The following is a 21,909-nucleotide window of genomic DNA, read 5'->3' as shown; positions in this document are numbered from 1 at the left end:
CAAGTAGAGCCAGAAAGAATGCTTCTTAAAGACAAGGATGGCAAGACTTCGTATCCCATATTTTGGACAGGTTATCTGTGGGAAACAGAAAGATTCTCCCAAGTTGTCGTCCCAAACTTGGTTGCTTACTATAAGTGGCGAATGACTATACACTTGGAGCTCAACAGAAGTAGGTCAGGGGTTATTCTCCCTAAGTGTTACCAGCCATCTAGAGCAAGCAGTCACCACTGTTTATCCCACAACAAGTAGGACACAGTCCCTTCTGATAAGGATAGTAGTTGACTGTTTCCTTGTAGGAGACCCCAGAGAGGTCAAGCCCACCCAAGGGTGACCAAGGTTAGGCTGCCATCATGAATCTAGAGTCCACCCATCCTGTCTCATGTATACCTCTAGTCGCTCCTATTCCTATGTGCACACCCTTAGCTCATCCCCTTCCTGTCACGCTTATGCCTATTGTAATCCTCTTCCTATGATGTGTATGCCTATTGTACTGCCCCTTCCTGTGACGTGTGGTTACTTGTAATCATGCCCCCCCTAAGTTGATATAACCCTTGGTTAGCAATAAAGTTAGGGCTCTCCTGCTCTCACTCCAGGGCTCTCCCCATGAGGACCACCAAGCAGGGTTGAGGTGAACATGCTACCATGAATTGTGTCTGACTCCATTATGCCAATCTCTCCTCTATCTCTCATGCTCTCCATGAATTCACTATAATCTTTACTTATTATCGCCATACAATTGTGCCTACCAGACCAGTGACGATTTGTTGGGGACCCTCCTTTCCCCCACAGTTATCAGGAGGGACAAGTCCCTGGAGAAGGACAGCACGCTTGATGTCGAGGGGCAGGGAAACCGAGGAAGACCCTCAATGTGATGGAATGACACTGGCTGCAACCATGGGCTCAAATATAACAACACTTGTGAAGGGGGCACAGGACCGGGCACTTGTTGTGCTGAGTCAGAAACAGCTCGACAGCACAACATTAACGGCAACAACGGTAATAACGATGGTGTCCTTTATGCATCTGGTTGAATGTGAAGCTTCACTCTCTCTGTGGTTTCCCTTTTCCAGTTCTTCCATGTTTATGCCTTTGAAAATAAGCAAGCAATGCCTGTTTCCAACCCCGACATGATGATCTGTGTATGTACATTTTTCATAGCGATTCTCTATTCGTTATTCAGTCAAGGTATCGGGGTTAACACCTTTGCTTAGCTCCTCATACAATTCAGTAGATTTCATCTGCTATCTGTTGAGAAATAGAGATGTAACAAATAGTTCTGCTTTGAATAATTATCTCATGGATCTTGCCAGCTCTTAAAATGTCCCCCTTTCACACAAAAAAAATCCACCTTTCTATGCTTTATGAGAAGGATAAAGTACCACAGAAGTCTTCGCTAATGGCCTGCATCCTTCACTTATTTCCTTTTGAGGTAATTTATCCTTATTTGTGTCAGTATAAGCAAACTGAGTAGCACACTTCCTGGGTTGCCAAGGACTCTTATGTATCATAAACACAGTAAGAGATAAACAAACTTTCCATTATTTTTCACATTTTTCATTTTCTAAAATGAAATGTTTTCTAGATATTTCTTGCAGATATTTTAAACTGACCAAAATCACACACTATGGAAATCGAATAATCAATACAAATAGATAGGAAAAGTAACATACTTTAAAAAAAAATTCTGCTTGTTGACATTTGGTCACAAATGAGGTCTTTCCATTCCAAATATTGTCCTATCCCTCTGATCTGAATAAAGAATGGGTTGGGGTAAAACAACCATGAGATACCACTTAACACCCTCAAAGATAGCCCAATTCAAAAAGTTAAAAAGTAACAAGTGTTGGAGGGGCTGTGGTGAGATGAACTCTCATCCACTGCTGGTGGACCTTTAGGTATGTACAGCCACAATGGAAATCGATTTGGTGATTTCTCAAACAGATGGAAATTGAGCTACTATATGCCCCAGTAATCCTCCTACTGGGAATATACCCGGAAGAGACAACAAACTATCCACGGCCAGACACCTGTGCTCTAATGTTCATTGTTGGAGCAGTTCACAATCACAATGAGTTGGAAACAACCCAAATTTCCATCAACGGATGAATGGATTAAAAAACTGTGGTACATACATACATACAATGGAGTACTACACACCCCTAAACATCAGTGATGAATGCATGAAGCCCATTGCTGCATGGGAAGAACTGGAGGAAATTATGCTAAGTGAACTAAGCCAAACACAAAAGGACACGTACAACATGAGTCCGCCAAAGTAAACTTAAATCTGCCAAAGCAGCACAGGGAAAAGCTACTGTATACAAACATTCCTGGGGCGAGGTTCAGGTACTACGTCGGGGCCAGACCCAATCCAGGGAAACATACGGCATCTAAAGGAGGGAAAAAGAACGAAAGGAAAGAAAAAGACAAGGTAGCGGGGAGCAGGGCACTAACCACCCAAGGGGAGGGTAGTGTGTGTATCTCCATAGGAGAGGGAGAGAGGGACCAGACTTCAACCCGGTGCACCAAGACATGAATGCAACATACTGGCATGAAGCAGGGATCCAATTCAGAGGTCTGCAGGGCTGGCCCCAATCCCAACTATGCTGGAGCAAACGAAGAGGGAAGGAGAGAGAGTGGAGCACATCCTGGCCCACCAAGCCCTGAGGACGATGTTCCGGCTCAGAGCAGCCAGTGCACAGAGAGGACCATAGGGCCAGCCCCATTACGAGACACGATGTCCCTCATTGGCCCATAGCACAGCAGGGGACAACACTGGAGACACTGGGAATTGTGCCCAATCTGACCTCACCACACTGGGGCGAAATGCTAAGGGTGTGGAACAGAGCAGCAAGGAGAGCAAAGAAAAGAAGTCCCTTGGGGAATACCAAAAATAGACTTTGGGACCAAGACATGGCACCCCATCAGACTCAACCAGAAAACACTCCTAAAGGTCAACAAGCAGACCTGAAATTATTGATAGGCTTTTCTTTTTTTGCCGTTGGTTTGTTTGACTCTGTCTTATTTTTGTGCTTATTATTGTCTCTGCATGTCTATCTAGATAAGATAGGCGGAATAGCAATCATGAGGAGAAAACAATGGTACTAACTGTTGGCGGGGGACACAGGCGAGGGGGAGGTAGGGCAAAGGAAGGGGGTGTCAACAAACCCAGGCACAAGGGAACAACAAGTAATCTAAAATCGGTGGTGAGGAGGGTATAGGATGGCTGGTAGGGTGTGATCCAAGACAATGTAACCAAACGATATTACTGAAAGGCCAAACGTGATAGTGGGACAAGAGGAAAGTAAAAGGAAATAGAGGAAAGAACTAGGAGGCAAGTGGGCATTTATAGAGGTCTAAATACAGACATTAGATATGTAAATATATTTATATATAATGATAGGGAAATAATTCTATGTACATATACTTATAGGTTAAGTATTAAGGTAGCAGACAGACACTGGGCCTCTAGTCAAGTACTCCCTCAACACTAAAACATTTTGTTCTAATAACCTGGCATTCTGGATGCTCACCTTCCCGACATGATCCCTGAAGAAAAAATGGGTGCATAAGCAAATGTGGTGAAAAAAGCTGATGGTTCCTGGCATATCAAAAGATATAGCATCTGGGGTCTTAAAGGCTTGAAGATAAGCAAGCGGCCATCTAACTGAGAAGCACCCAAGTCCACATGGAAGAAGCATACCACCCTGTGTGACCATGAGGTGTTGATGGGATCAGGTATCAGGCACAAAAAAATCATATCAATGTGAATGAGGGAGAGTGCAGAGTGGAGAACTAAAGTCCACCTGTAGACAACTGGAAAACCCCTTACAGATGGGTCATAGGGAAGAGATGAGCCAGTCAGCATGCAGTATAGCACCAATGAAACATACAACTTTCCTCTAGTTCTTTAATGCTCCTCCCCCCATCATGACCCCAATTCTACTTGACATATCTGGCTAGACCAGAGCATGTTTACTGGTACAGATAAGAGCTGGAAACACAGGGAATCCAGGACAGATAAATCCTCAGGGCCAATAATGAGAGTAGCGATACCAGGAGGGGAAGGGGAAGGTGGGGGAGAAAGGAGGAGCTGATCACATTGATCTGCATATAACTCCCTCCCTGGGGGACGGACACAGAAAAGTAGGTGAAGCAAGACAGTGGTCGGTATAAGACATGAAAAATAATAACAACTTATCAATTATCAAGGGTTCGTGATGGAGGGAGGGTTGGGGAGAAAGGGGAAAATATGAGGAGCTTATATCAAGGGCTCAAGTAGAAAGAAAATGTTTTGAAAATGATGATGACAGCATATGTACAAATGTGCTTGACACACTGGATGGATGGATGGATGGATGGATGGATGGATGGATGGATGGATGATAAGAGCTGTAAGAGCCCCCAATAAAATGTTTGGTTTTTTTTTAAAGAATGGGTTGGGCATTCAAGAAAACTCCTCCAGAGACTGATGTGGGGTAAAAGGGATTTTCCTTAGCCTTAAAAGAAAAAAAGCCTTCAATAAATGACAGTGAAAGCCCTAAATCCATTCGCAGAGTCCCCAAGCACATCAGTCTCCATTGAATTCCCTCAGCTCATAGACGAGGGGTGTGAAGAACCTTCCCCTTGGACAGAGTGCATTGGAAAGTGGATTACTGCAAACAGTGTGGTAAATAATTAACATTTATCATTTATTTTCCCTTTTGACCCATTTTTATTTGTCCTAGTTTCTTTTATCTTCTGCTTTTTCTTGGATTGAAGTTTTCCTGTTTTATTTTTTTGTCATTGTTGGGGTTTGGGGTATGATTTAAAATCTGGGATAGATACATCTATAGAGACAAATTTATAGATAAGCCTATTAGTTCCTTAGGGTTATGGTGAAGGAGTCCTAGTGGTGTAGTGGTTATGTGTTGGCCGGCAAGATCAGTAGTTTGAAACTACCAGTTGACTCATGGGAGAGATGAGGCTTTCTACTCCCGTAATGAGTAACAATCTCAGAAACCCAGAGGGGCAAGTCTACCCTGTCCTGCAGGGCCGCTGTGAGTGGGAATCCACTCAATGACTATGAGTTGGTTTTAGGGTTATGAGCAGAGTGGTTGGAGTAGGGGGGTTGGGGAGCTAATAATCATAGGTACAAGAATGAAGAAAAATTTCTAAAATCGATGTCGTGATGATTACACATTTTTCTCTATGTAAACCATTGAATGGTAAACAAACAAACAAGTCACCTCTGTGAGACCAAGCAGTCAATGACGGCTTGAAAACACAAAGGACACGGTCAGCTGAATGGAGCTGGAGCAGCCAGGTGAAAACAATGAGAATGTGCACTCGTTGTGAAGAGGGTAAGCTGTGTCGCTGAGCCCCGTGGGCGAACACGGATGCATGGGCATATACACTGCTGTGTCACCGTCACTAGAGAGCTAGGGGCATACTATTTTTAAAATAAATAAAACCAGTCTGGGGTTAAAAAGAGATCTTTTGGTGTGATTCTTCCACCCAGTGGAAATATTCTAAAGAGACGGAAACTCATTAGGTAACCATAGAGCAAGACCAATTCTGCACTAGACCCTGAATTGTCATAGACATTTTCTGAGTTGAATACAATTTCACTTCTAACTGATATTCTCTGGCCTTCACAGAAGATTTAGGGTCATAATTTTAAATACTCCAGCTATGAAACTTTGAATTCCCTCGGAACAGAGCGATAAATGACCCTTTCTCAGCTTGGCTCCAGGAACTAATGAATGTCACTGAGGGAGCTCCCTTGAGCTCCTGCTCTGCCATTGCAGGGGCCCCATCAGGCTGCGGTCCTGTGGAGGAGGAGAGGGGCAGGAGAAGAAAAAGGGGGGAAGAAGGTGAAGAAGGAAACTAATTCCCCTTCATGAAGCGTTCCCCTGAGCTCTGCGCTTAACCTGCCTTACTCATTTGTTATCGCTTGGTCCAGTTACGAGGATTTTTGTTTTTTTTCCATTGTCCTCAAGTCTACAATCATCTCTGTCTGAGAGGGAAGCTGTTCAGGTGCCTTGCCTGTGGCTAGAGAGGGTCTGCCAGAGGCTTGATCTAACAGGACACTCTGCAGATGGGTTGGGGGCTCCCCTTTGCCCCTACAGCCTTCTACAAATTAGGCATTCACAATTTCACCTCATACTTTTCCCTTCGTCATATTTGGATTTTGTTTTTCCATTTTTTAAATGGGTTTATTAGGGGCTCATAAAACTCTTATCACATGGATATTGTTATTGTCATCTTTGGATCACACAGGCTGGTGTGTTTCTTTCAAATGGACTTAGTTGACGCCTCACTTAGATGGCTGCTTGTTTGAGTACAGCCTTTAAGACCCCAGACACTATTCGGATGGATAGCCGGGTACCGTCTGCGTTCTTCACCATGCTTGGCTGTAGCACCTTTAACTCCGGTGATCCTTTCTTAAAAGCGAGTATTGACCAGGGCCCTGTGTTCAGAACTAACTCTTCTTGGATTGGGGCTGAGGTGAAGTGGGAGCCCCCCATTGCTTTTTAAAACTTTATCCACTATGAATGTATTTGTCAGGGATGACGGCACAAATTCTTAATTTTGTGACACTAATTATGGATCACATTTGTAAATGTAAGCATTCTCACACAATCATCTAAGGTGTTTAAGAAATTCTAATCTGTGAGATGCAATGTCCTGGCAAGGGTGGTAGCTTTCATAAATGATCGCTTTGCTTCATATGATCAACACTATCCTCATGGACCCAATACTAGTATGTCGAAATTAGTTTAGGGAAGTACAGGAGATAAAAACGCCACCAAAAAATCCGAGTATGCAAATATCCATTTAACACAATTCAGCTGGCTTTAACAACTTCCAATTCTCCTGGATGCATCCTTTGTGCATTCCGGGTTCCAATGTTTAATTAATGTTAGTAGCTGCTGCTTCCATTTTGGGTTGTGCCCCACCAGCAAATGAAGGCTTTACAGCATTATTTGCAGCTCGACTTTAGCAAGCAGCTAAAGTACATACTTAAAGTACATTCTGACCCGAGATGCTCATCTTATGACTCCATCCCTGACAAGTTTCTGCTTCTATTCATGAGATGTGAAGCAGCTGGCACCCATAAGGGTTTCGGTGGCTAATTCTTCGGAAACGGGCAGCCTATTCCTTCTTTGCTGTCTGTTAGCTCTGCTGAACCTTGTTCACTTGGGTGCCCTTGCTGGTATTTGAAATACCAGTGACATAGCTTCCAGCCTCACAGCAATACATAAGTCACCACAGCGTGACAGACAAGGGGTGGTCATTAATTATTAAGCAGATGCAAATCAAAACTACAATGCGATGTCACCACTTGAATGGCAATCATTAAGCAACAGCAAGAAAACCACATGTTGGTGAGGTTGTAGAGAAACTGGAATGTTCATATCTTGTAAAATGGCACAACCATTGTGGGAATGCAAATGGAGTGAAGGCAGGGTCACAAACTGAAACCTGTATGTCCTGCTTCATTGCAGCCCCTTCCACAATCATCCCAAAGTGGAGATAACACCGTGACCATCAGCACACAAATGCTCCTGGGCCCTCTCAAACGGCAGAAGTTCAGTTTTCCTGCACGGGAGTACAATGCGGCCAGAGTTTGAAAACCTTATGCTGAGCAAACTAGGCTAGTCCAAAAAAAGAACGAATATGGTATGACCTCAGTTACATAAAATAGGCAAGCATATAGAAACCAAAGATGCTTAGGTGGAGAGCAAATGCTTTGAGAATGATGAGGGCAACAAATGTACAGATGTGCTTGACACAATTGATGTATGTATGGATTGTGATAAGAGTTGTATGAACCCCTAGTAAAATGATTTTTAAACAAAGCAACCAAAGACAACGAGGGCTTATCCGGATGGACAGGAGGGATGTTTTCCCTTGGGAGGCACTGAGGCTACATCAATGGTGGTAGAATGTTTTGTGAATGGCTAGTGATAACGGCGACACGGTGTGGAAAATGCAGTGTCTGATTTCCCTCGTGAGCGAGCCCCTTGATGGTCTGGGTGTTATCACAAAGAGTGGGGAAGAAACTCAATGGTGTCCGGTTGTCAGGAAGGGTAGCATCTGGGGTCTTAAAGGCTTATTTTCAAACAAGCAGCCATCTAAATAAGGTGTCACAACAGCAGGTGTGATCCAAGGATTGTAAATAATAGAATCCAAATTCAATGGAAGGAATGGTATTAGGACTTAAATTGTGAACGCCTGGTTTGCAGAAGGCTCTAGTGGACAGTGGAAGCCCAAAAGGCTTTTGCAGGACCTACACATGGAGCAAGTCTTTGGTGCATCCCCTCTGGTCAGGGATATGAATAGTCTCGTGATCATGCAGAGTGCATTGGAAAGAGGATTACTGCAGATCCGGTTAGATTAAACATCCTATCATTTGATCTCTACTTGCCCCATTTAAAATTTGGTTTATTATATATATATATATATATATATAATATATTCTGCTTTCTTTTCAACTGATATTTGTCTCTTTTTTTACTTTATTGTAGTTGTTTTTGTTTTCTTTTTTGGTGTTTTTCTGTACAGGAAATCCAGGATAGGTAAATCTACAGAGACAGTAACTGGGTTAATGGTTTCTTAGGGATGTGGCAGAGAAAATAGGAGCTAATAACACGTATAAGAAAGAAGAAAATCAGGTCTGTCTAAATAAGATAGGCAGGATGAACAATCTGGAGGACAAAACAACGGGACCGACAGTGTCAAAGGGATCAGGTATCAGGCATCATCAGAACAAGAAATCTTACCATAGTGAATGAGGGGAGGGGTGCGGAGTGGAGACCCAAAGCCCATTTGTCGGCCATTGGACATCCCCTGGCAAAGGGGTCTCCAGGAGGAGAGGAGCCAATCAGGTTGCAATGTAGCACCAATGAAAAATACAACTTTCCTCTAGTTCCTAAATGCTTCTGCCCCACCCTCATCATGATCCAAATTCTCCCTTGCAAGTCTGACTAGACCAGAGGATGGACTCTGGAACAGATAGGAACTGGAAACGCAGGGAATCCAGAGCGTATGATGCCTTCAGGACCAGTGGTGTGAGTGCTGATACTGGAAGCGTAGAGGGTGAGTGGGTTGGAAAGGGGGAACCAATTACAATGATTTACAGGTGACCTCCTCCCTGGGGGATGGACAACAAAAAAGTGAGTAAAGGGAGACGTCGGACAGGGAAATATATGACAAAATAATAATTTATAAATTATCAAGGGTTCATGAGGGAGGGAAAAAATGAGGCCCTGCTGCCAGGGGCTTAATTGGAGATCAAATATTTTGAGAATGAAGAGGGCAATGAATGTACAGATGTGCTTTACACAATTGACGTATGTATGGACTGTGATCAGAGTTGTATGAGCCCCCAATAAAATGATTTTAAAAAAAGAAAGAAAATGTTCTAAAATTTTAGCGATGACTATATAATTTTTCTTAACTTGTTGAACTATTGAATTGTATGGTATGTGAATTGTATGCCAATAAAACTGAAAAATATATAATCAGTGTCATTTAACAATAAATGTGGAAGTTGGGCTGGCAAATATTTTTGTGTGTATGCTTTCAAGAAAATAAAATATACATATCGGGGGAGTGGGGAGGCAGGGGGAAAAAAGAGGACTTGATGCAAAGGGCTTAAGTGGAGAGCAAATGCTTTGAAAATGATCAGGGCAAAGTATGTACAGATGTGCTTTACACAATTGATGTATGTATGGATTGTGATAAGAGTTGTATGAGTCCCTAAAAGAGTTTTAAAAAATATATACATATAACCTTTATTAATGTTTGAAGTCCATATTAATCCTACTCAACAAGATAAACATATATTTTAAACTATCTGAAAAGAGAGGTGTGTGTCTTCTTTCATATCACATATTTTGCCCTTTATCTTCTTTTAAAATGTGTATGTTATTAAATACCTAAATATTACAAAGTGAATGAGCTCTTCTTTTTACCAGCATTTCTAAATTATATTTAGAAATTTTGAATTTGGATCATTTTAAAATTTGAATGATAAGCACATGGACACTTATTTAATTTCCATAATGAAAATCTTATATATATTTACAGTTGAGATTCTCACACTTATTGTTGAGAAATTAATATGGACTATTCATTTATGTTTAGTGGAAGAAACTGTCCTTCTGTCCAATTCAGCAGCATCATTAATGAGGCATAATTTACTGTTCTTGTTTTCATGTACGAAATTGTCTTCTTGAAGAATTGGTGCAGGGGAAGAGCATTCAAAGTGCACTAGTGTCATCGAGAGGTTTCTGACAGAAGGATGAGCGCTTGTTCCACTGACTGAAGAGAGATCACTCAGTAAGGAATCTTTTTGTAAAAGGCTCATGAACTTCCTTGTTTTTCTTCTGTGCAAACCCCATACATGTCACATAGCTCGAGAGGCAGCAGGGCACAACGGCTCTCGGAGACCCGCAGCTGCTTTGAATTTGGACTTTTGAGAACGGTTACACATGCCTTATCTTCTGGAGTTTCCCTCGAAAACAATGCTATCTACCTAGACATTGTTGTGAGGATGAAGAATTTCATAACACATAGGAGGGGGGCTCAGAAAGTTTGTGAAACGATTGAATGACAAGGTCACGGATTTTCCCACAAACTTTTTGAAACCCGGCATAGAGGGGTTGAGTCAATTCTAACTCATGTGTGTGCGTGTGTGTGTGCGTGTGTGTGTCACAGCGGAGTTGTGAACAATAGCACCTCCCGATGGCTGCGTGTTCACTAGTGTAGGTAAGCAAGCCTTCCGCCTCTCCGCTAACGGCCAAGGGTGTTAGCAGTTTGTACCACGCCAGAACATGTGTGACCAAGGACAGCGTTGATCGACAGCAGCAACAAAACTCAATGCTTTTTCCCGTCTTGCTTTTTGTAATTAACCACGACCACCACCATCCAGTTGTGTCTGACCCACAGCAACCCCACGAAGGGTTTCCGAGGCTGGCAGTCTTTCCGGCAGCAGATACCGTTCTCCTGTGGGGTGGCTGGTGGCCTCTGGTGGCTGGCGTAGTGGGTGACAGTGTGGGCTGATAACAGCAAGGTCAGCAGTTTGAAACCACCAGCCGCTCAGCAGGAGACACACTGGGTTTTCTACTCCTGCAAACAGCTACAGCCTCGAGACCTGCAGGGGCAGATCTACCCTGTCCTACAGGGCTGGCTACGAGTTGGCATGTGCCAGATGACAGTGGGTTTGGTTATTTGGGGGTTACCTATGTGGGAAGTGTTGGATTCAAGACACTTAACCTTTCTGTGCTGTGCGGGATATATAAGGTGGCTTTAAAACACGTGTGAAAAATTTCCGTGATCTTTTATTAACTTAAAAAAATTATTATTGTTTTTCTTTCCTCTTATTTATTGCTGTTGATTGGTTCTTTGGATGGCCACCACCCCACTCAGCACAGAGCCTTCACGTCTAGGGCTGCTCATCTCCCGACAGCCAGACCCGCACTGGCTTTCCACCCCGCACCCTTCCTGCCAGAGTAAAAATGTCTACCTGTTGGAAAGGAAAATACAGCCAGCTCTGTAAAACACTGCCATGATCCTTTAACTTTATCTTCTGCAAACTTTTTGAAGCCCCCTCATATCCGCCAAGATTTTGCAGCCACTCGGTTTTCTTGGGAAGCTGCTCTCTCAGGTGTAGACTTGCTGCCATCTGGGGGCACCTGTCTGGCTGTGGGGAGCTGAAGAAATGAGTCTCCGGCTACCAAACCTTGATCAAAATCCCTGTCACCTCAAAATCCATCCCCTACCCCCCAGTGCCTTCTATTAGAGAACATATTAGCACAAAGTTCAAAGTAGAAAATAATTCTGTCATGAATGAGTTAAACCAATTTCACACCCTCCCATTAATTTTTCACCCCTCCAGTCAGTCATACACGCTTTATTGAATGCCCATTATGTGCAAGCTGGGACCTGTGCAATTCAGCAAGCAAAGGGTGCGACCTCAACGCTGGCAGCAGACAGCAGAAGGGCTATGCGGTTACGATATGTAGTCTAGGTGGCTTTTGGTGGAATTAAGAAATCTTGATTAAATTACCGTCTTTTCACTAATCAGTCGTATATGTTTCTGCCCCGGCCGTGGGGTTATTGGCACATGTTTTAACAAGGATCAAAGATGCCTCTGATGTGCTTTTCACTTGTACATTTTCTATGCCTAGAGGCTTACTGCTGTCTATGAAAAGTCTCCTGGGTTCTTTTCATTGTCTCTCAAGGCTTCAAACCTTCGGGACTTTGAAATAAATCAATGAAGAGGCATTCCAACAACAAAGGGGGTTTAACTGACTAGACAAAGCATTAAAAACATTTGGAATTCTCTTTTTTACCAGAAGATCCACTTTTCAAAAATTGGAATAGCTACAGTTAATAGTACCCTTTCAGTAGAGTTTCCATGGCTTTACTTCAAAACTAAGATGCAAGGCAACTACCCCTTCTGAAATTCGTTTTATAAACATAAATTTTACAAACAAAATCAGTACTTCAGTATTTCGAATAGCCACTCATTTAAAAAAGTCTGATAAATGAATAATTTCCATAGCCTGCTCTCATCCCACATTATGAAGCTTTCAAACAACACATACATTCAAGTATATTACAAGTTACATAACACCTGAATAATTTAAAACATTTAATGGATTTTTCCAAATATGCAGAACAAATACTTCCACCTATTTCTGAAATGCTTATAGCGTTTCAGAGAGCAAAATGTGCAGGTGTAAATGAATATGCACCTGTCATATCATGTACTTGATAGGTTCTGGTTGATAAATAGCCTTGATGGGCTTCTCCATCAATAAACCACACACTACTTTAACAGGGTGGTTTTTAAAAAATCATTTATTGGGCGCTCGTACAACTCTTATCACGATCCATACATACATCTATTGACTCAAGATGTGTTGCCATCATCATTCTCAAAGCATTTTCTTTCTACTTGAGCCCTTGGTATCAGCTCCTCATTTTTCCCCTCATTCCCTCCCTCAACCTCACTCCCTCACAAACCCTTGATAATTTATTATTTTTTCATGTCTTACACTGAGCGATGTCTCCCTTTACCCACTTTTCTGTTGTCTGCCCCTCAGAGAAGGGGTTATGTGTAGATCATTGTGATTGGTTCCCCTTAACTGGTGTGCTGTTGTTTTTTTTCCAATTAGCAACATTTTGTAAAAGTTTGCACATGTGTTTATGTATTTTATACATAATATAAATACATATTAAGATTCTTTTGCATCTTAATAGTAATGGGATGTTATTGTACTTGTAATTTTGAACCCTTCTTTTCTTCCAGTTAAAGTTATACCTTAGGAGGGATTGGGCAGCTGAAAGCTCCCCTTGATGGTATGGAACAACAGAATTGTATGTAAATGGATATACTGCATTGTGTAAGTTATGGGGGGGTACTATTATAGGAAAAATGAGAATAAGGGTTCCTGGGGGAAGGGTGGGGAAGGAGGGGATAAAACGGAACTGCTCTCAAGGAGTTCAAGAAGAAAGGAAAGTTTTGAAACTGGTTGTGGTGGCAATTGTACAATACTCTTGATATGGTTGAACTATGGAATGCTATGGTATCTGTGAGAGCTCCCAATGCAATGATTAAAAATAATAAGAAGAATAAAATTAAAATACACCTCAAAATGTTTGCCTGCAGCCATTCAGTAAAAATGCTCACACCTATAGCACTGTAAGAGCTGGTGTTGAACTGCTAACGACACGGAAGGCAGTTGAAATCCACCAGCATAACCACGAGAGAACGACGAAGTCGGCTCCTATCAAGATTACGTTTCAAAAACCTTCCATACAGCAGCACTGTGAGGCTCATTCAACTGGGTAACAGGGGGCTGGTCATTTCAAACCGCCGCCTTGCCGTCAGCAGCCCAGCGAGTAATCACTATTCCACCAGGCTCCTTAGAGGTCTAACCTCCAGAGGTCAGACGGAACCAAACCCGAACGCACTGCCCTGGGGTTCAGTGGGACTCGTGGCGATCCTGTGGGAGAGCGTAGAACTGAGCAGAGAAGACACTGTATCTCCCGTAGAGCGGTTTGGAGTTGCTGACCATGCCCTTGGTAGCCCAGCATGAGCCACTCGGCCACCAGGGCTCCTGCAAAGCAGCACAGCAGAGATTTAATGGCCAAGCCCATGGCACCGCTTCAAACCAGTTCTTTCTACATTTTATTACGACACGCTTCTCCTCTTGGCTACATTGACTTGATCAACCACCCCCCTTTCCCCCCAGGTATTCTGTGCCTTCCTCACCATCAATTTCAGATCTCTTGTGCCCTTGACTCTGGTTTGTTGCTTCCTGGCTCCCTTTCCCCACCCCCCCTTCTTCCATGTCCTCCCTGAACATTGGTCCATTGTTGTTTTCTTCTGGGGATTGTAAACAATACTGCCTATCTTATAGAGAGAGACATGGGGTGGGGGTGGGCAGAGGACAGCCCACAAAGGGTTCCAGGTCTGTCTGCTGACCCTTAGGTGAGCAGGTTTTCTCATCAGGTCTGATGGGGTGCCAAGCCCCGTCCCCCGAGGAGTCAGAAGTCTATTTCGGGATTCCTCGGGGACTGGTTGTTTTGCTCTCCTAGCTGCTTGCTCTGTCGTGCTTCCTTGATGAGTCTCCCTGGTGGGTGGAGGTTCAGCCCGGGCACAGGCCCCACACTGCCAGACAGACAGCCTTTAGGGAGCAGGGCCTTCCTCTCCCTGTAGCCACGAGTAATGGCCCCTCGATGCGAAATGCAGGGCTGATGTTTGGCTATTAAAATCTCTGTTCTGTCTCTTTACAAACATGATTATTTCCAGAGTAAGTAGAGTTCCTGAAGTATTTGCTTTCAACAAATTTTAGGACTTAGGCATCACTGAAAATGTTCCTAATGTTGTATTGCTGTCTCCTCACAACACTCTCTAACTGATAGACCCTAAATAAGTCATTTCCAAAAAAGCCAAACCCAGTGTCATCAAGTTACTTTAACTTACAGTGTCCCTATAAGATAGGTCAGAACTGTCCTGATGCGTTTCCAAGACTGTTATTCTTTATGGAAGTAGAAAGCCTCATCTTTCTCTCATAGATTGGCTGCTGGCTTTGAACTTCTGACTTTGTGATTAGCAGCGCAAAGTGTAACACACTATACTAGCAGGGCTCCTGTAAATCACCCATTTAGAGCATACCAATTAAAAGGCTTTGCTAAATGCATTACACAAGTGCTAGTAGCATGGTGGTTACACATTAGGCTGCTAACCCCACGGTCAGCAGTTCTAAACCACAAGCCACTTTATGGGGAAAAGACAAGGCTTTCTACTTCAGTAAAGAGTTACAGTCCAGGAAACCCACAGGGACAGTTCTATCCTGTCCTAAAGATTCGTGGGTCAGAGTCAAGTCCGTGGCAGTGAGTTTGGTTTTTTAAGTTTAAATAGATTGTGGTATTAGCGAAGAAAATTGAATGTACAATGCACTTCCAGGAGAACAAAAAAAAATCTGTCTTGGAATAAGTATGCCCAGCATGCCCAGTGTCCCCTCACATACTGTAGACATGCTAGCAGAAGAGACCAGGCCTCGGAGAAAGACATCATCCTTGGTAGAGGGTCAGTGAAAAGTGGAAAACACTCTCTGAGATATTCTAATGCTATAATGAGATTCATCGTAGCAATGACTGATTATTGTTGTTGGCCATCACTGTGAAGACAGCCCATGATAGGCAGTGCTCTGTTCTGTTGGATTTGAGGTCAATATGAGTCAGAACTGACTCCGTGACACGTAACAACAACAGCAATGACTATGCTAACCAGATCTAAATATTGAAGAAGCTTTAAATAGACACAGACCAAGTTGGCTGTCCCCGAGAGTCTGGTTATCAATGAGAGTCTCCTCAGGTTATCTGAATGTGTTCATGTGTGCCATGGGCTATAAAAGTTTCAGAAGTTCTGCCTTTGAAAGTCTAGTGTTTCACCAAAGTGATACTCCATACTACACGTGGAAATACATAGCAAGTGTTTTCGTTCATGCTCCACAAGGGCCTGGAAGCAGCTTGCATTCTCCGTGGAGTTCGAGTGCAGGCACGTGTCCTTGAACGGGGCCACATCGCAACTGCTGCCCCAAGCTCGCTGTGCTGCTGCTACTGACGGTCCCTCCAGCTAAGGGGAAGACGGGGCTTCGTTTCTTTAATTTTACTCTCGCTATACCTGCTGGTGAAGACTGGGGATTATAGCCTTCGGTATGGATTACCACTCAATATATAGAGAACGTGAATCCTCACAAGTAGACCAGTGGGTTTCCATGAGCAATGGAGAAAAGGTTAAAGTCAAAGATGTTGTCTTGCATGGATCCACGGTCAATGTGTATGGAAGCGGCAGTCAAAAGACCAAAGGACACATCGCATTCGGTAAGCCTGCTGCACAGGACCTCTTTAACGTTTTGAAAATCAAGGCTGTTACTTTGAGGACTAAACGTAGACTGACCCAAGCCATCGTGTTTTCAATGGTCTCATATGCATGGGAAGGTTGGACGCTGGATAAGAAAGACTGAAGGAGAATCGATGAGCTTGGATTATGGTGCTGTCAAAGGATATTAAAAGCACCCTGGACTGCCAAAAGGACAAGTCTGTCTTGGAAGAAGTGTGGCCGGAGTGCTCCTTCGAAACAAGGATGGTGAGACTTCGTCTTACGTCCTTTGGACATGTTGCCAGGAGAGACCAGTCCCTGGAGAAGGGCATCACGCTTGGTAAAGGAGAGGGCAGCGGAAAGAGGAAGGCCCTCAATGAGATGGACGGACACAGTGGCTGCGACAAAAGGCACAGGACCGTGCGGTGTTTCACTCTGTTGTGCGTAAGGTTGTTGTGTGTAAGAACTGCATCAGTGGCGCCTCACCACAACAGGACACAGTGATCTGAAAAGTACAGCACCGTATGGGCTCCTTTCACCTGTTACGTCGTGTGTCTGGCCTAGCTTTCTCACGTGTACGATGGGACGGCACATTTCTTCTTCTTTCATTGGTAGCATGGAAGTGTTCCATTGGTAGCTTGGATTGATCCTGAGAGCACTGCCGAGCGAACCCTGTAACCTCCATTCTCCATCTCACAGCCTGCTTCTCGGAGAAGCCAACTGGAGTTCTACATTCAGAAATCAGAACAGAAACCTTACAAAGGAGGCTCTGAAAAGGCTTTAAAGCTAGGGAAAGGTTCTCAACTTCACTGATCATCAGGAAAATGCAAGACAAGATTATAACGCAAACTGCTATACACCCAGCAGGGTGGCTACAGTTTAGAAAGACACTGACTATGAAGTTGGTGAGGACGTGGAACAAGTGGAATGTTTATGCACAGCTAGTAAGGGCGTAGGTTTGACCCTCACGGTGGAAAACGATTTGGTGGAATATTCTAAAACTGAACACTTGCATGCCCTTTTGAGATGTGGTCAATTAGTACGGCCATTCTAGCTATGATCCCTGGTGTGATGTCTTATAAAGTCTAGCCTCCGTGCCGGGGGTGATCATCCCATTCTGGAGAGAGTTCTCTGCTACGCGCTTGGACAGGATTTAGGTGAGATGTACTCTGGGTGTCTACCTTACTAGAACCACTTACACGTGACTTGAGTCACACCTTTTCTTTTCCTTGCGAGAGCTTAAAGACAAGACTCACACCTCCATCTAAGAATGAGCCATCTCAGAGGCAGGAACACAGAGAGAAATCCCAGGACCATTGGAAGAAAAACCAGCAGAGGAGCACATTCCAGATCTCTGTCTGAAGTGGCGGAGGCAGAAACCAGAGGCTGTAGCATGAAGACCGTGGGGAGTGAGCGAAGGAGCCGGTCTGAGAGCAAGGTGAAGACAAGGAGGACATGAGACCAGAGCGGCAGTGCTGTCCTGTCCTATAGAGTAGCAGTACATCAGAATTGACTCGCGGGCAGTGAGCTGGATTTGTTGCTATTGTTGCTTCCTTCTAAAAGATTCATGGTCTCTCTCCCCACTACTAGGACTCAAATTAAATGGAGGAGTAATTCTGAGTCTGGTAATTACACAATCTGGTTTCAATTTGGGACTTGAGAGAATTAAGAGTGAAGGGGTGGAGTCTAATCTGTCAATCAGGTCATAGCCCATGAGGCCTCTGTGTGGGCATGACCTCCTGAGAATTCTGGGCATGCCTTTATTTCCTCCTTGGAGGCAGGAGACACTCCTCTCTGTCTCTATTCACTTCCTGGGAGACATTGCAGCTGACAAGACACATGGAACTACGCTACTGCCCCGAGCTGGGGAAGCCACATGGACCTACCCTGATGCAAACAGACCTCTGAAGCTGGAGAAACCATGTAGAGACCCCTGTCAGCGCTGAGATGCTTACAACACCACTGGATCCAAAGACTTTCTACCCACTGGCCTATGATAACCCCACATTCAGCATCATTGCATGTGTTTTGTGAGTCTGAAAAGGACTTTATAGATTGGTATTGGACATGTGGGCTAATATCAGACTAATGGGCTTGGACTGGGTTGGGATACTTTCTTAATGTACAGTTACCCTTTATATAAACCTCTTTCTTATATACATATGAGTTTCTATGGATTTGTTTCTCTAGTCTACCCAGACTAACACACTGAATAAGTAAAACTCAAAAACCTCACTGCCATCAAGTCAGTGCTGACAAATAATGACCCTATAGGATCAGGTAGAGCTGCCCCTTTGAGCTTTGAGACTGTAACTTTCCTGGAATAGAAAACTCCTTCTTTCTCTGGCAAAGTGGCTGGTGGTTTCAAACTGCTGACCTTGAGGATTGAAACCCAACCTGGAACCACTACATCATCTGAATTAGTTGGCCTTCAATATTTTCATATACATATGTATCTTTCCCAATATCTTCTTAAGTGAGTCATCCTATTTGATCTAAACTTGGTGCTGACTGAATTATGATACAAAAATTCAAGCAGCTATCCTCAATTCAACTTTGCCAATCATAGGAAGGATAATTTGGAGTCCCCCTCCTGGACTCTGATGCTTATCTGTTTATTGTTTTGAAACTCAGAAAATGGAGAGAATTTTAAAGAGAACCCTACAACTCCAACAAAACCTAAAATACACAGGAGACATTTCAATGAATGGAACTTGACATCTTTGATCCCTCCACCTGGCTAAAATTTAAATTTCATTTCACAAACAAGAAAAATAATTATATGTCTGTTTCTGAGCCACTGGAACTGGGACGTTCACACATGGATGAGCTCCATGGATTTCATGCACTTAATTGCTCATTAAGTTGGTTACCTTAGCAACTATTACATTTAATGATAGGTTTTACAACCCCAACATACAGAGAAACTTCTTAAAGTTAACTGAGTGGTATTAAGCAAAAATGATACCCTTTGCTAAAACTTTTATCCATCAAAGTAAATTCTGTACCAAATACAAAACTCACAAAAATGTAGACATGAAATGTATAACATGTAATTATTGTTTATTGTAGCTGAGCAGGCTTCACTACTGAATTGGGGGACAGTGTTGTTTAGATTTTTTTTTTACCAGAACACTGGAAGAAAAGATAGTGGGATGTGAGGTAATGATTTACTTGATATGGCTCTTCTAATCATAGTCTTTGTAACTCACATCATAAGACTGGGTGGAACCATGCAGATTGGTATATATCCTCTTTTCCTGATAGTTCTGGGTAAGTGAAGGTGGGGGAAGATGTTGATGGAATTATATTATTCAACTATGAATGATTGTTAAAGAATTCATTGTCCTTGCAAATACTAGAAACTCTTAACACGGGAATTGGTCGATTTTCCCATCCTGCTGTGTTTAAAATGAACCATCTCAGAAGCAGTAGAGGTTTCACCACAAGCAAAAGGAAGAGCCAGGAGTAGAGGGTCTTCTCCGAGTCCGGAGATGTCAGCAGCTGGATCTCCTTGATCAGGAGTCTGCTGTGACACCAGAGGTGGAGCAAAAGAGTGACAGCAAGAGAACCAAGAGTACAAGTCAGGGTGGGCTTCCTGGTCCATGGAGTGAGTCAATTCAAAAGCCTTAGGGCAGGAGGCTTGGTTGCAATGTAGGGTACACCCAGGCTCTTAATTGGAGGGGTTACGTTTGTTGGCCAACAAAGCTCCAGTCAGATGCCTTTGGGCTGAGGCTTATAGTAGAGTGGAGTTTGGGGTATTTATCAGCAGCACTAACAGAGCTTTGTAACATTGTAGAGCAGGCCAGAGGCCAAAGGACTTCATGACTGAGGAACTGAAGATTGGAGAGAACCCTACCAGTAGGCACAACTGTAAAAAGGCACTGGTCAGCAGAAGAAATGTATCTTAAGTACTTCTGATCCTGAATTGTAACATACTTCAAATAAATCCATAGTCACCAATGTTGTCTGTGCATTCTGTACAACTGTTGCAATGGCTGATAGAGCCTAGAGATGATTCTTGGGTGTTGTGTCAACATGAATGGGTCAGGACTCTCAGTGGTTTGGTGAATGGGGGCTAGTAATCCCCATGATAGGCCCTAACACAATGGAATCAACTCCACAATGGAATCTGTTATGAGCAGCTAATCACTTATAAGAGGACTGGGGTGCAAGGCAACCCTCCCTTATTCAGGTGAAAGCACTGATGCAATTAAAGGAACTTTTCCTTGGGGGGTGTGGCCTACTTCCTATTTTAGAAAAACGTGCTTGCTTTTCTGCTGGGTTTGGATCCTGCACCTGGCTCATCAACCTCCAGTTCTCTGAATTTGAATCACCCGTCTGCCATACTGCCTGCCAATCCCAGGAGTCGTCGTTAGACTGCCATCTGCTCTGCTGACCTTGGGTTCATTGGTCTCTCCAGTTACAAACCTGTGGAGACTTTGTCCAAATTTTCCTGCTTCTGAAGTGGTGCGAGTCATTTTCCTGATTTAATTTTCTCTCTCTCTCCTCTCTCTCTTGTGTGTGTGTGTGTGTGTGTGTGTCTCATTGCTTTTTTTCATGGGAAGGACAACTGGTGTCAGAATCGGCAAAGTCAAGAGGATGAAGCTATGTTGACCCCTACTTCATTAGGCTCATGCTGAATATGATTTTCCTTTTCCCTTGTGAAGTCAAAGGCGCTCAGATACCATTCTCTCACCATTTCTTACATGGTTATATAACCACATCCAATTTAAACTTTTATTGGTAACTATGAGTCAGAGTTGCCGCAATGTCAGTAAGCTTGGTTTGAGTTTAGTATACCAAAAAAAAACCCACAAAAAAACCAACAACAACAAAAAAACAAAAACTAAAATAATTCCACTGCCATTGAGTCAATTATGACTCATAGCGATGCTAATAGGACAGGGTAGAATGAACTAACAGATAGGATTACTAAGGTATAAATCTTTACAGAAGCAGGCTGCCAAATTATTCTCCCATAGGGAAACTGATACGCTTGAACCACTGACTTTTGCTTGGCAATTGTCTTAGGCTGGGTTCTCTAGAGAAGCAAATCCAGTAAAACCAAAACCAAACTCACTGCCATTGTGTTGATGTAGGCTCAAAGGGTCTCTGTAAGACAGGGTAGAAATGGCCCTGTGAGTTTCCAAGACCAACTCTTTCCAGGAGTAGAAAGCCCAATCTTTCTTTCTTTTTTTTTTTTAGTGGGGGAGGTGGTGTTTCTGGAAAAACACCCCAGAAAATCTGCTAGACAAATTCTAAAAGAGCTGTGACACTAGCTCAATCTTTCTACTGGTGGTTTTGAACAGCTAACCTTATGGATTGCAGCCCAATATATAACCATTCCATCACCAGGGCTTCTTAAAACCAGGAAGGAAGGAAGTGAGTGAGTGAGTGAGTGAGTGAGTGAGTGAGTACATATATAAATGGAGAGTGACAGACGTCTGTATCAAGGAAATGGCTCATAAAGTTGTAAAGTTGGAAAAGTTCTAAGTGTTCAACTCAGATGTCAGGTCAGA

The 21,909-nt window shown here is 43.3% G+C and overlaps 1 pseudogene; it reads right to left on the bottom strand.

Moving 5' to 3' along the window:
- Positions 1–21,602: 21,602 nt before the first annotated feature.
- LOC142449563 (U7 small nuclear RNA) lies at positions 21,603–21,668 on the bottom strand (annotated as a pseudogene).
- Between the last annotated feature and the right edge of the window lie 241 nt (positions 21,669–21,909).

This window comes from Tenrec ecaudatus, chromosome 5 (assembly GCF_050624435.1).
Source record: "Tenrec ecaudatus isolate mTenEca1 chromosome 5, mTenEca1.hap1, whole genome shotgun sequence".
NCBI classification, from domain to species: domain Eukaryota; kingdom Metazoa; phylum Chordata; class Mammalia; order Afrosoricida; family Tenrecidae; genus Tenrec; species Tenrec ecaudatus.
The sequence above is the reverse complement of the archived record's forward strand: the minus strand, read 5'-3'. Positions and strand labels throughout refer to the sequence as shown.